This window comes from Pongo pygmaeus, chromosome 21 (genome assembly GCF_028885625.2).
Source record: "Pongo pygmaeus isolate AG05252 chromosome 21, NHGRI_mPonPyg2-v2.0_pri, whole genome shotgun sequence".
NCBI classification, from domain to species: Eukaryota; Metazoa; Chordata; class Mammalia; order Primates; family Hominidae; genus Pongo; species Pongo pygmaeus.
This window is the reverse complement of record NC_072394.2, coordinates 14,300,104-14,316,080: the sequence shown is the minus strand read 5'-3', so window position 1 is coordinate 14,316,080 and position 15,977 is coordinate 14,300,104. Positions and strand designations below refer to the sequence as shown.

Below are 15,977 nucleotides of genomic sequence, written 5' to 3'. Positions count from 1 at the left end.
CAGGTCCCCACTCAAATGGCAACCTGTTTCCCCCCAACTCCCATTTCTCTCTATGTCATTTATCTCTTTGGTTTTTCCTGATACATTATATGTTAAATTAATTCATCTATTGTCTGTCTCCTCCACCAGAAGTTCATGAGGATATGATGTCATATAATTAATTTCATATAATGATTGCCATATCCCCAGCAGTCAGCACAGGGCCTGGTATATAGTAGGTACTCCATAAAGGTATGTGGAATGAGGGAATAAATAAACGAACACTTCCAACTGAACCTGTTTACTCACCGGATCCCTGCAGGAAAGCTTTGCAAACTTGCTTCTGCATCTTGGTCAGCTATGACCAGGGTATCCCCTGGAATTCTACCTTCTGGCCAGAAATTCCCTCTCCACTGTATCCAACCCCATGTTTCCTCTCTAACTAATGAAATCTTACGAGGATTTCAGTGTTGACTGACCACTCAACATCCTTCTCCCACTCTTTCCTAAGGAGACCCCAGTTTTGTCCAAATATCCACCATGCCCCATGTGGAAGGTGACCCTATCCTTTTCTCCAGGAGTGGATGCTGATTGGTCAATCAGTATGTAGTATTCCTTAGCTGTGGCCATTGGTTCAGAGGTGAGCACATGACCTAGGCTGGCCCAATTAGAGAGCAGGAAAGGCTTTTACTTTTTGCCAAAGGGAGCCATTTCTCACCCTCTGTTGCTTGCTGTGGACCAGGAAGCTGGGAGCCCTCATTGCCACTGACAGTCATATTGAAGGAATCTGACTTGAGAGGAAGTTGATCCTGAATCAGAAAAAACCTAAGCACCGGATAACATCACTGAGCCCTTGATCAAGTGCCCACCCTGCCTCTTGACTTCATAACATACCATGAGCATTGTTGAGGCCAGTTTGATTTAGAATGTCTCTGTTACTCGCTTCTCAAAGCATCTAATAGGTGTGGTTCAAGTTCTAGCACCCTCAGCAGTGACATTGCATTCATTTATTGACCTCCCAGTATATTTTCCTTTTGAGAAGTGCTCCTCAGGTTGGGAGTCATACATCCCCTCCTCCTCACACAGGGCACACACACATGACCCAGGATAGCCATAGAACATCCATGCCCTGTCACACAGTGGAGAGTCAGGGACAGGTCTGTAAGGGCCAAGCAGAGATAAATGGAGAAGCTGAGAGAGAGACACCCTCTCTTTATGGATATAAACACCCCACATCTGGAGCTGCTAGAGGCAGCTGTCATACAGAGAAAACTTGCCTGAGAAGAATGCTGCTCCCACAGTGAGAAGCCAACCCAAGAGATAGGACAGGCACATGCACACACACACATGCACACACACACGCATGCACACATGAAAACTACACACACAGGCACACACACACAAGCATGCATGCACACACACACACACACACACGTCCCAAATGACACCATGTGACCCCTGGCCCTGGCTCCAGTCTAAAATCAAAATCACTTTCCAATTTCATGAGCCAGTAATAGGCCTTTTACACTTAAGCAGTTTTAAGTTTCTGTCACTTGCAACTGTCCTTCATGAAGCCTCTGTGGCAACCCAAGCATGAAATGATCTCTGTTGCCTTTGACTCTTGGCAGTTGCACTAATGTAGCCCCAGGGTCCCTGCTTTGTATGAGCTTGTTTGCTTTTCACATGTATGTTTGGTCTCTTCCATAAGATTGTAAGATTCTAAAGTATGCTTTAACGCTAGATCCTGTGGAAATAGACAAATACACAAAGACATATGCACTAGTATTTTCATTCCAAAATTGCTGACTACAATAAGTTATCAAACCTAGCAAAATATACCTTGGGGAATGGGTTATGTAAACTGTGGTTCATCATTCAATAAGACGCCCTTAAAAGGGATTGTGTAAATCCAATATGAAGTGACAAGGAAAGGCATTCACAATACATTGCTAAATGAAAAACAGCATTACAATCTCTTTTTTTATTAAATAATCTATGTATATGTGTATATACACATATTATATATTTGCATATAAGAGTTTGTAGGGACATTAATCAAAATAGTGGCTACATTTCTCTCTCAGTTGGTGTGACTATCTGTATTTTATAATCCCTATCTATATTTTGTAATATTTTCACTCTGAAATAGTATTTCTTGTGTAACTTTGGTAGGTGACGGGAGATTTTAGAGGTAAGAACTCTGTCTTATACTTCTCTAATTTCTGAGGAGCCTGGGATGCTTGGCATGGAGAAAAATCTCAAAAATAACTCATTAATAGATCTATTCATAATCTGTACAAAATTATTTGCCAATGGGCTTTTTATTGAAAATGTCGATTAACGGGAGCGGTGGCTCACGCCTGTAATCCCAGCACTTTGGGAGGCCGAGGCAGGCGGATCACAAGGTCATGAGATCGAGACCATCCTGGCTAACACGGTGAAACCCCATCTCTACTAAAAATACAAAAAAATTAGCCGCGCGTGGTGGTGGGCTCCTGTACTCCCGGCTACTCGGGAGGCTGAGGCAGGAGAATGGCGTGAACCCGGGAGGCGGAGCTTGCCATGAGCCGAGATCGCGCCACTGCACTCCAGCCTGGGCAACAGAGTGAGACTCCGTCTCAAAAAAAAAAAAAAAAAAGAAAAAAAAAAAAAGAAAATGTCAATTAAGAATAATTCTTGCTGTATTTTGTAGCCTGGGAATAAATCAGAAAATACATTCCAAAATTGCAATGGACTCAAACCCTCTTTTGCTGTATGACTTGGCTGATCCAATGATATGCAGGTTTTCAGATTAGCTTTGAAAGGACACTCACATTAGGTAATTGGGATACAGAATTGCACATTTGTAGATTAATCAAGATCTAAATAAGCTGTCCATAGCTGACATATTCAACTCACTGAAACAGCCAACACTGCCTAGAAGTCTATAAACCATCTCACCAAGAATATGTTCCAGTATTACATATTGATCTGGTTTTGTGGCAAGAAGCTCCATCTAACACACTGTTATATCCATGCTACGAGGGGGATGAGAAATGAGATCTGCCAAGCACTCAGGACTTTCCAGGGTAATGACTATCAAAAGCTGTGTTAGTTCTCGTGAGCTGGGCAGCATGAGGCAGGGATGCTCACTGTTAACCAGATGCCCTTTGACATAGCACCTCTGGGTACCCAGAGAGGCCCGCAAGGCGATGAGCCCTGGCCAGCCACAGAGCCCTTCCTGGCACCTGACAGTGGGCCTGCCACTCTGGCTACAAAACACTCTGCTCTAAGTGTCTCTCATGTTACCCACTGGAAAACAGGTTCCTGCAGCACAAGCAAAGAGAACAAAGGAAGAAAACAAAGGTTCAAAGTCAAATTTTAGGATGCAGAAAACCTACTGGGAGTGTGACATTGATGGTACTATTAATACAACTAGCACAAATAGTTTTAATAGAGTAAGGCATCTTTAGGTTACTTTGGCCATTCTTATATTTTCAAAGGATATATTAATATCATTGACAATAATAATAATAATCACATTTGCCACTGTTTGTTGAGACAAGAATTCCAGGCATGCTCCAGGTATATTACCTGGACTTTCTCAGTTCTTCTAAATCTTATATGAGGCAGGGAGTTACTGGTCCCATTTCCCAGACAATGCAGAGGGTGTGGCAACTTACCCAAGTACACACGGCTAGCAAATGGCAGGGCTTAGATTTGACCCCAGGACTCCCTCCAAGCCTTCCCACAGAGCCCAGCTATCTCCCTGTATAAAGATCATTTCTGGTTCACCACCCCATCTCCACTTTTTCTGATGTTCAGCTCATTTACTAGTGAGCTGTCTTCTCCAACGGCAGACAGTGAGGGATATTTTTAGAATTCCAGCCATCCACTTTTTGGGGCTGCCTGTCAGAGCCATTGAAGTTCTTTATCAATATTGTTATTTTTACCAGATGCACTACAAAATATGAGACAGGTTTGAACTCCCGAAAATGCTTGGGCTGGCCCAACACCCTGAGGCAGCCCAAATATGCTGTAACTCACCCTGGAATCCAAGCCCGTGGCTTGGCTACAGCAGCCGGTACAAGTGAATGTGGAGTGCCTTCTGGAAATGATGAATGACGGGCATTTAGAGAAGACAGGGGGGTCTTTTGGAGTTTCAGCTTTAGTCTCATGATCACAAGGCTTCTCTTCCCAGGGAACTTTTTAGAACCCTCTGAGTGGGAATCTGCTTTGGCCTTGATCATGTGTAGCCTGGACCATGAGCAGTGTTTTATGTTCGTGTCTCTGGCCTCCCTTTTGTTTTATGTTCATGTATCTGGCCTCCCTTCTATTGAGGGCAGCAGCTGTGTCCTCACATATTAATATCCACCCCTCCCAAGCATGGGCTCTCTATATATGAAGTGATGGATCCCAAGGAGGGTGGTGTTTGTGGAGTAGCTGGTGTTGCCTTTTTTTTTTTTTTTTTTTTTTTGAGAGTGTCTCACTCTGTCACCCAGCTGGAGTATAGTGATGCACCGCACTCATAGTTCACTGCAGCTTTGTTCCACCAGACTCAAGAAATCCTCCTATCTCAGCTGCCTGAGTAGTTGGGACTACAGGTGCATGCCACCATGCCCGGCATTGTTTTTGTATTTTTTTTTTAGAGTCAGAGTTTCACCATGTTGCTCAGGCTGGTCTCAAACTCCTGAGCTCAAGTGATCTACCCATTTGGGCCTCCCAAAGTGCTGGGATTGCAGCTGTGAGCCACCACAGCTGGCCTGGTATAATCTAGCAAGGGAAATGCCCTAGTAGCATGGACAGGGCACAAGCAGCTGCTAAAAGCAACAAAGCCTGGAGTCTTGGGGGAAGCCCAGGGCATGGTATGGGAATCTCCCATCAGGTCCTAGACTTGACACTTCCAAGCTGTGTGACTTTGTGTGACTCTTCTTACTTTGCTTACCCTTCAACATGGGCCTCATCACAGCATGCTCCCTAGTGCTTACAAAGCTGTTGTGAGAAGTAAATGAAAAGCAATGAGCAAAGGGGCTTAGACATAGCGCAGCCCCTCATGCACTGCCATTGTTGTGGCAACAATAATGATGCCATGAGAACATGCCCAAGCTAGCCTGCTGGAGGAAAACAGACATGCAGGGTAGAGACAGGTCACCTCGGTTGTCCTGGCTAAGGCTGTTAGAGATTAGCTGGCAAGCAGCTAACCCCTAGACTTGGGTGAGCCCAACTGAGACAGGCCCAGCCCAAGTTCAGCAGTTCAGCTGAACCAGAAAAACCCATGAACCAATGAATTGTTTATTGTATGTCACTGAAGTTGTGAGCCCATTTGTTACGCAGCATTATTGTGGCAGTCAGTATGTTGATAGTGTCCTTTGATGTACAGGTAACAGATACAGCCCAGATAATAAAAAGAGCCACAGTGAAAAAACAATAATGAGTAATTTCCAAGAAGCAGACTTGAAACATTCCTAGCAGACAAAATGACAAAGTAGAACTTTCAGGGATAGCTCCACTCAGCTGAAATAATATTTATATGTTTAAAGCATACACTATTTGGAGGCCACCAAGGAAAATGATGATTCTATTCTGAGGCAGGCATGCCTTAGGATTTGAAGAGTTATTTATTTATTAATTCAACAACAATGTGTGCGGCACCAACTCAAAGCCAGATGCACTGCTTGGTGGGAAGGGTCTAAGACTTAATAAGTTACTGTCCTTCAACAAAGAAGAATGGCCTGAGGCCCATTTGGAAGTACCCAACATAAGAGGTTCACCTTAACTCAGTGTGGAGATCTTAGGACAGAGTTCTGTAATGTGGCAGATGCTGTTGGTGGCCTATTCATTAGTCATTAAACCTTGTATTTTGCAAACACAACTCATATTTTGTTCTGAATAACAATGTGCTCAACTCTTCTGGCCTTCTCGGATCTAGTCATGGCCATGTGACACAGTTTTGGCCAATGAGAAGAAAGCATATATCCAGCTAAAGTCACCCTATCTTCCGGCCTGCAACTTGGATGTGATGTCTGGAATGGCGGCAGCCATTTATGACTATGAGATAACAAGCCTGAGGATACATATCAACATGCTGAGGGCAGCAGGGCCCTGAGGACACCGTGCACCATCTGGACTAATGCCTGAAATCAGCTCCTTCTGTATTTCTAACTGTGTGAGGAAAGGACTTCCTTATTTGCTTCACTCACCACCATTAGCTGGGGGCTCTATACTTGAAGCCATGTGCTTCCCTAACTGATGTGAGCCACAGAAGAAACTGTGCTGGGTAGAGGTAGTGCAAGGAGAAGAGAGAGGAAGTGGCTATTGACCCAGGATTCTGAGAAAGAATTACTATCTCATTAGGTAATTTCAAAGGTTGATTGAGACTAATAAAACTAAAGAACTTTGTCTACAGTGGTTAAATGGAAAAACACCTAAGATAACAGGAAATCATCATGGCCCATGACATATTAGAGGTGAGCAGGCTCTAGCTGGAATGTTGATCTACATAAGGGCTTCTGAATACTGAGGGCAAATGTATTTGAATGGCAGGACGTTAACCCTGCTGTTTTATGTTGCATCGACAGTCAGCGATTTTCACAGACAATTTCTTTTTACTACATCATCTGCACCCCTGTCTCTCTGTCTTTAGTTTCAGTGAAGGTGTTGTGGAGAAGCAATTCTTAGGAAAGCACTACAGAACTGTGGCCTTGGTGGAAATTGTTCTAAATCTTAAATCTCCCAGGGAACATGGCTGGAATAATAATAATAATAAAATCTTCCTTTTCCTCCTCTTTTTCATAGTTTCAAGTTATCACATATAATTAACCTTGGAATATAAAAGTTTTTTTTTAAATTTATTTTCCCTGATCACAGGCTCTGTATCTAATAGCCCCATGAGGACAAGGTGGAACTGACCATGGGTCTGCTGTAGGGTGCTGCTACCAGTGTGAATATCATTGTTCTGGAACCATTCATTGATTCTAGTCACTAGAGAGAAATGCTCAGTCTCACAGTCGAGGTTCTGAACAAGAGGATTTGGGGTGGGGGTTTGCAGGGAAGAGGAATGTAGCAGAAGGCTGTTGGTGCCCCTTCCCTTCACTATATTCCTCAAACTATATTTGAACCCAGGTGACCCACTGGGTTCAAATCCTGACCACCACACCACACCACACCACAACACACAGCATTCCAGGAAGAGGACAAGCCTGCTTTCTATTTGAGGAATGTCTACAGCTCTAACCTCTACCAGGCCTCAAATCCCCTACTATGGAGACCTCTCTTAAGACTGAGGCTCTTACCCTGGGGTCCATAAGCCCCTCTACCCTCCAAAGAGCACTCAGAAAGAATTTGTGAGTTTGCTAAGGATGCGAACAAATTACATCTTTGTTCTCTCTAACCTCTAATTGGAATTCAGCACTTCCTTCCACTATGAATACAGGCAATATGCCACAGTAATACTGGAAAAACCTGGGAATATGTCCCCAGCAGACGTCACAGATCTTTCATATCACATTACTCATGTTTCAGAGACCTCAAACTATCATTTGTGTTCATCATTACTTCAAAAATAAGTAGCTATGAGACCTAATGCTAGACCTTCTATCTAATGTATTAACAAAGTATCCTATGTTACCATATCACTTTATGTATCCCAGAGTCACCAGGAAATGCAGATAAAATGGGGGTCCCTAGCATCACTCCAGAAGATCTATTTAGCAATCTTGGTTGGGGCTCAGGGATCTCCATTTCTGACCAGTACCAGGTGCTGCATGGGAACACACTGGGGGACATTCTTGTACATTTCCTGGTCTGCTTCCATAAAACTCCTTGAGAAGGAGTCAGTGATATGGTTTGGCTCTGTGTCCCCACCCAAATCTCATGTTGAAGTGTGACCCTGAGTGTTGGAGGAGGGGCCTGGTGGGAGGTGATTTAATCATAGGGGCAGAGTTCTCCGATGCTATTCTTCTGATAGAGTTCTCCCAAGATCTGCTTGTTAAAAAGTGTGTAGCACTTCCACCTGCTCTCTCTCTTCCTGGCCATGTGAAGATGTGCCTGCTTCCCCTTCACCTTCTGCCATGATTGTAAGTTTCCTGAGGTCTCCCCAGAAGCAGAAGCCTGTACAACTCGCAGAACTGTGAGCCAATTAAACCCCCTTTCTTAATAAATTTCCCAGTGACAGGTAGGTCTTTACAGCAGTGTGAGGACAGATAAATACATCCAGAATATTGGGGAGGTCTAATGTACCTGTCAGGGTCTGGGCAGAAAGCAGAAGCCAACTCAAAAGGGTTTGACCAAAGAGAACTCTTTTCTAACTGAAGAGAATGTAATGAAGGACTTATTTGTAGCAGTGCAGTCAGGGTTAGGGGAACCAGCAAAGATGGTGGAGACCCCCAGAGCCTAGCAATAATGGGAACCTTTGGCCCGAAGGTGCAAGAGGACATGGAGTTGCTGCAGCCTGTTAAGTGTGGGGAAGGGGGTTAAGAGCATGTAGATGATCACAGGAGTGGAGGGAAGCAGCTGCTGCCAGACCCTGGAGAGCCAGGACGGGGCAAAAAAGAAGTGTCTGGGCCTCTCACTCTTCCTGCCCTCCCCTCTCTTGCCACGGCTTCCCATCAGTTGAGGTGAAAGCTAGAGGTGTGGGAGCCCTGGGGCTAAGGTCGTTAGCGGCTGATCTCCCTGTCCAGAGCAGGGCAGAGAAGAATGGAGAATGGGAGAGGGGTTGGAGCAGAGAATAACCTCCCAGGAAGCTTGGGAAAGGACGGAAAGGAAACGGGAGGCACAAGTGGGATAGGAGGGCCACGGGAGCGGAAGGATGAGGAAAGGGACATGAACAAGTCCTTAAGTCTAACTCAACATGAAGGCACCAGGCCTTTATCACTTCCTTGCCCTCACTGCCGATTTACTAAGGCCCTCAATAAGTACATACGTGATAAAATCATTGTACAAAACAAGTACGTGCAAAGCATCAGGATACAGGAAACATGAAAATACAAGTAGTGTGTTAAGAGGAGGGAGCAGAAGAACACTGATATGGCATCTTACAGCCCCCGTGGATTTGTGCCTCCCAGAAGTGCTGGGGGCTGGCCAGGGAGGGGCAGGCCCATTACGGCTGGACAGGTCTGACCTCCCACAGGGGTTCCCTGACCCACTCTTTCTTGGGTTCCTGAGCTGGACTGCTTCCTGGGGTTTGTGAACCATTTCCATTTCTAATTCAGCCTATGTATTGGTTTTCTTAAATAAGATAGAGGAAAGCAAACCTAGTTGGGGAACTGGAAGGGCCAATAACTCTGGGAGGGGCTGCATCATTAAAAAAGCCTCTCTCTGTCCATCTCTCCCTCTATTTTAGTCACTGTTCATATATACACAGTATATATTGGATGTATCAACATATACAAATATTGTATATATTCCCACATATCTATTAGTTTGGATTAAATGTTTTAAACTATTTTTATTGTGGTAAAATAGGCATAACATAATTTGCCATTTTAATAATTTTTAAATCTACAGTTCAGTGGTGCATTCATGCCATGAAACCATCATCGCCATCCATCTTCAGAGCTTTTCTGTTTTCCCAGATTGAAACTCTGTCATTATTAAACAATAACTCCCCATTTCCCCTTCTCCTTAGTCTCTGGTAACCATCATTCTCCCTTCTGTGAATTTGACTGTGCTAGGTACTTCATACAAGTAAAATCATATGATATTTCCTCTTTTGGGACAGGCTTATTTCACTTAGCATAATATATTCAAGGTTCATCCCTGTTGCAGCATGTGTTAGAATTTCCCTCCTTTATAAGGCTGAATAATATTCTATCATATGTCTATACCAAATGTGCTTATCCATTTATCTGTCTACGGATGGTCTGTTTCCACCTTTTAGCTGTTGTGAATGATGCAATATTCTTTGAGTCCCTGATTTCAATTCTTACGGGTATAAACCCAGAAGTAGAATTGATGGTTCACATGTAATTCTGTTTTAAATCATTTGAGAAACTGCCATACTATTTTCCACAGCAGCTGCACCATTTTGCATTCCTAACTATAGTGTAAATGGGTTCCAAATTCTCCACATCCTTGCCAACACCAGTTATTTTCTGATATTTTGATAGTAGTCATCCTAATAGGTGTGAAGTGGTATCTTACTGTGGTTTTAATTTGCATTTTCCTAATGATTACTGATTTTGAGCATCTTTTTATATGTTTATTGGCTATTTATATATCATTTTTTGCAGAAAAGTCTATTCAAGTCCTTTGCCCATTTTGAAATCAAGTGTTTGTTTTTTGGTTGTTGACTTGTAAGGGCTCTTTATATATTCTGGATATTAACCCCTTATCAGATACATGATTTGCAAATGTTTTCTCCCATTCTGTGAGTTGCCTTTTCACTCTATTGATTGTGTCGTTTGATGGACAAAAGTCTTAATTTTTGATGTATTCCAATTTATTTTTTCAGCCACTCTAATGTGTGTGTGATGGTCCATATATCTATTTTTCTGCTGCCAAGAGAAGGTGATTGAGACATGCTTTTGGATTTGGTTAAAAAGTTTATTTTTTTCTTTTCAACTTTTAGGTTTCAGGGATAGATGTGCAGGCTTGTTACATGGGTAAATTGCATGTTGTGGGAGTTTGGTGTACAGACCATTTAGTCACCAAGATAATAAGCATAGTACCTGATAGGTAGTTTTTCAATCCTCACCTTCCTCCTACCCCCTATCCTCAAGTAGGCCCCAGTATCTGTTGTTCCCAGCTTTGTGTCCATGTGTACTCAGTGTTTAACTCCCACTTATAAGTGAGAATATGCAGTATTTGACTTTCTGTTTATTAATTTGCTCCAGCTCCATCCATGTTGCTACAAAGGACATGACCTCATTCTTTTTTATGGCTGTGTAGAATTCTATTGTGTATATGTACCACATTTTAAAAAATCCAGTCTACTGTTGATGGACATTTAAGTTGATTCCATGTCTTTGCTTTTGTGAATAGTGCTGCCTGCAATGTCTTTATGGTAGGACGATTTATATTCTTTTGGACCACTTGTGAAATATTCTATATATTGGGTATATACTCAGTAATAGGATTGCTAGGTCAAATGCTAAGTTCTATTTTAAGTTCTTGAGAAACCTCCAAATGGCTTTCCACAGTGGCTGAACTAATTTACATTCCCAGCAGCAATGTATAAGCATTCTCTTTTCTCCTCAACCTTGTCAGCAACTATTATTTTTTGACTTTTTAATAATAGTCATTCTATCTGGTGTGAGATGGCATCTAATTGTGGTTTGAATTTGCATTTCTCTAATGAGTAGTGATGTTGAGCATTTTTCATGTGCTTGTTGGCTGTGTTTTTATGTCTTTAAAAAAGTTCATTTTTGAAAAAGTGAAATCCCCTCTCACTGCCATCCTCCTGAAGCCCTGCTGCCAAGTATGATGGAGAAACAGAAATGTTTCCTGGTTTTCCTGGCAACTTTCCCCTGGCAAGCGCACATATACTCTGTGAAGCATGATTCTAGAGGAAGATACCTTCCTGGTTTGAGTCCATTATTTTCCAAGGAAGGGCCTCTCTTGTAGAATAAGGAATGTTAACTCCTCCTACATCTATATGAGTTTCCTTCCTTTACAAAGTATTACCCAGTAGAAGTCTTCATTTGGTTTGTACAAGAACAGGCATAGATGATTGAGGTTCTTTATCCCCATTCTGTGGTTGAGGGAAAGAATGACAGGCACAGGGTGGAGGCAGTGAGCAATGAGAAGTGTGGGAGTCCCTGGTGTTGTCAGAGGCTGCTGCCTGGGCCATGACCTCAACTGCCCACAGGAAACAGCAGGGTGTGGGAATGTAGAAATGAATGAGGTAGGGCCCACTGCTCAGTGAACAGTGCAGGACCATCTTTGACTCAGCCAGTTGTTGCAAGAGAATATGTACTTAGTGTGGTCAAAGCTTCTGATTCTTCAAGAAAAGCTGCAAAGCTGGGCTTCTAGATACAATCTCTTGATTTTGAGTATTGGACACTAAGTAGCCACTCTGTTCTCAGATCCTTCTCCCTTGCTGCTGCCTCTGTGCCAGGCACACTGGCTTCCTGGTTGTTGCTTGAATGATATCGGGACAATTTAGTTTACTTTTGTATCCTAGTTCCAGAGCAGTACCTGGTACTCCTTCTGGAATTTGAATGAATGAATGAATGAATGAATGAATGAATGAATGAGCCTTCAGTGGGCCGAGCCCTGGGCTCAATGCTTTATATGCATTAGCTCATTTCACCTTCCCAATAACCAACATACAGAAGTTGGGCCTACTGAATCTGATTCACGGATGAGTAAACTTACGTTTGGAGGAAATAAGAAAGATGCCTGATTTACAGAGTCAGCATTCATCCAAATTTAGTGCCACATGACTTCAAAGCCCCTGATCTGAATCATACAGCCTCCACTCTCAGTAGACTCCAGGCACTGAAGACGTCTGGTCACCATCCCATTCATTCATTCATTTAAAGGTGCCATTTAGTGTGAGAGGGAAATTGGCTCTCAGGTGATAGGAACCAATACAAGGAAAAAGCCTCCGAGGTCTTGGTTGGGTTGCTCAGAAGCAGACCCTCAGATAAGAATCCATATGCAATGGGGGACCAATAAGGTAGTGGCAAAGGCAAGACAAGGAAGAAGAAGCAGCCAATGAGGGGTGTGATGCCAGGTGACACCTCAGCCTTAGCCTCACCCGCACAGAATGTGGATTGCGCCACAGAACTTGTCTCACCTTGAGGCAAAGCAGCTGGACTTTCCTACTACTATACCAATCAATCATTGGTTATTGACCCCCCCACCGAGAATGCAAATTCCCAGGTGCTTCCCACTCTCAGTGCCTCCTGGTGAAGTGGCTCCAGTAGCCTAAGGTAGTTCATTGAAGGTTGTAGGAGTGAAGCATTAGTAGCAAAGCACACAGAGCTGCTGGATAGACACAAAAACAAGGAAAAATAATTCATGTGGATCTAATGGAGCCCCAACATATCTTCTACATATGTAAGTGGAGCCTTTGAAATTAAAGCTAAACCTAGACTTACTGGATTCCACATACCCACAGAGGAGGGACACCTAACCTAGGTTTTAGAGAATGAGAAGATGGAGGCCGGGTGCGTTGGCACACGATGTAATCCCAGCACTTTGGAAGGCTAAGGTGGGTGGATCATCTGAGGTCAGGAGTTCAAGACTAGCTTGGCCAACATGGTGAAACCCCATCTCTACTAAAATACAAAAATTAGCTGGGCAGGGTGGTGCATGCCTGTAATACCAGCTACTTGGGAGGCTAAGGCAGGAGAATTGCTTGAACCCAGGAGGCAAAGGTTGTAGTGAGCTGAGAGCGAGAAGATAATATGGTAGGATTATCTGGAAGAACTGATACTTACATAACATCTGAGAAGATGAACAGGCATCAGCCATTAGGAAGGAAGTGGCAAGGGAACAGAATGAGTAAAAGCATGGTGTCAAAAATTAATGTGGTTTATCTTGAAAACTACAAATTATTCACTGTTGCTAGTATGTAGATTGTGCATGAGGGAGCACAAACAGATGAGACTGGAGGAACAGGTAAAGTTCGTTCTAGGAAGGATCATGCTACTTGGATGCATAAGTTCAGGTTGTCTGTCTTGAACAGGAATCACTGCTGACTCCACTAGATGAACCTTATCTGATGCTGATAATGAATGAGGTTTTGATAGTACTGGTGATGATGATGGTGATGACAGTGATTGTGATATGATGATGGTGGGGACAAGGATGATGATGATGATGGTAATGGTGATAAGGAGCAGATGGTGATCATGATGACAAAGATGTTGGTGATGATGATAGTGATGATGGTGGCATTGATGATGGGACTTCAATCCTGTTTGTGTGACTCCAATCCAAGCCAGAATCCATGGATCTAACCCTGATTGCTTTCAGCAACACGAGAGGAAGCTCAGAATGCCTGTGACCTCTACTGGTTCATCAGATTCTTTCTTCCCTTTTATCCTCTCCCACTTTTCAATGATATTCCCTCCCCACTACTCCTCTAAACCCCAGTGGCATACCCTGTGGGAGTTCTGCTGATCCCAGGTAAACACTGGCTGGCTACAGGTCCTGTTTGCCAACACTGGGATCTTCCTCTTCAGGCTTACTTGAGAAGTGAGGACAATGACTTCTATCTAGGTATCTATTGTAAATATTAGATCATTTAAATTTTCTAGAGGCCTTTGAAATTTCAAAACTCATTCAATTGTCTACAAGATGATAGAGCTCTTCACTTCAAGGTTGGTAAGAAACTTACTTCTTGCCTAAAGGTTCTCATTAGTAACCTGAGCCTTTCCGAGGGTTATCACAATAAGGTAGGAATTTTCGTGCCAGAGTTACAGCAATGTTCATCGCCCAACATTGTGCTTTTAAAAGATACAAGACTGGTTAAAGTTATCAAGACTTTTGCATTCTTGCTTTTCTGTCACTTTCTTGTTCTCTCTGCAAACTCAGACTTGGGAGCTGATGGACATTGCTGCTACCAGACAACATCAAACAGTGGAACTGCTGGCCAATCAAGGGCAAGCAACCAGGACTTCCAAAAACAGAATAGGCCTGAGACACGGGACGCCAGCAGCCTCGTAATCTGGCGCCTCTTCAAGCCTATATTCTTTAAATATTTATTCAACATTTATTCTGTGGAGGAGGGAGGAGAAAACTAATCTTCTATTAATAAAAAAGTGTGTATAGAAATAAAGCCTCTTACTAATTCATTTCCCCTGGCACAAGCATAGTCAATATTCTGCAAACAATTCTGCAAAATTTTTCCCATTTTCCTTTCATTGTTATTCTCTTTCAAGTTTCTTTTGTATGTTTCTCAAGCAGGCAACTTCTTATGGGTGAATTTGAAGTTTTAATATTTAATATTTAGAGAGTGAACACATTTTATTTAACATGGGTAGCTACCACACACTGTTCAATTTTAAAATCTCAGCTGGCGGGGACAATGTGAGCACCTATAAGATATATGTAATATGTATATTTAGGCTGGCAATAGCAGAAGAAAAAAAGATCCTTCAGGTGGAGGGGATGGGTTTTTGCCTTCAGTTGTGTGGATTAATTTGTCTTCAGTTGTGTAATGACTTCTGTCACATGGAGATCCAAGTTAAGCAACACCGTATTTCCAGTTTATTATAATGATGTTTGAGTGCCCATTGTAGATTGACACCCTGAGAAGGTGCTCAGGGGGGTCACCCTACAATCTAGCTTTGTGCACCCAGCTGCTGAAAGCCATGGCAAGATTCCAAGGTTGGGACCATTTCTTTAACTGCCTCTCTATACTGTATCCTATTGCCAGAACTGACCTAATCCCACAGGATGTGTTCCTGGAGTGGAATATGATTTCTCATTAGTGGTGATGGGCCAACTAGGTCATCCTAGGGTGTCTAGCCAGATCGTTCTCATGATAGGTATAAAGAGCTAACAAGCTGGATGGCAGTGGGTAGGGGCCCAATCTGAGGCTGTGTGTGCAAATGAACAAAGCCAACACACTTGTGTGGGGTTTAAACTCTGATCTTCGGTTTTATTGCTTAAGATTTAGTACAGCTAACGAAGCCAGACTGAAGCTTCTTATTACAGCACTTTCAACTTCACGCTTCAATGACAACCCATTAAAATAATTACCAGATGATTACTATGGACTTTTAACTAGGAAGTTCAAAACCTCTCTTGTTAGACAATTAGCTCAGTTGGGCACATGGGCTCCTTTGTCTCTGACTGATGTAGGCTAGCTTGAAATTCAGGGATATTCCAGGGAAACCTTGGTACCTGGACATCAGTACAAATGACTCCTGGTCTCAGTATGTCCTCTTCTTGCAATCTGTTCACCCAGTGTGCCCTTAGAGAGCAATCAGAACTCAAGAGAAAGATGTTCTCAGACAACATTTTGGTTCTACTGCTGTTAGAAGAACAATGTGAGATATTCTCATTGTTAATGAGAAGGATCTACACTTGCAGTTTGCAGATGCTGACACCAATGTTTAGGAGCC

The 15,977-nt window shown here is 43.0% G+C and overlaps 1 protein-coding gene across 1 annotated transcript in view; it reads right to left on the bottom strand.

Annotated features, from left to right (window-relative positions):
- The window catches only part of SLC24A3 (solute carrier family 24 member 3), a 509,957-nt gene that overhangs the window by 147,068 nt on the left and 346,912 nt on the right, over nucleotides 1-15,977 (bottom strand). The window lies entirely within an intron of this gene.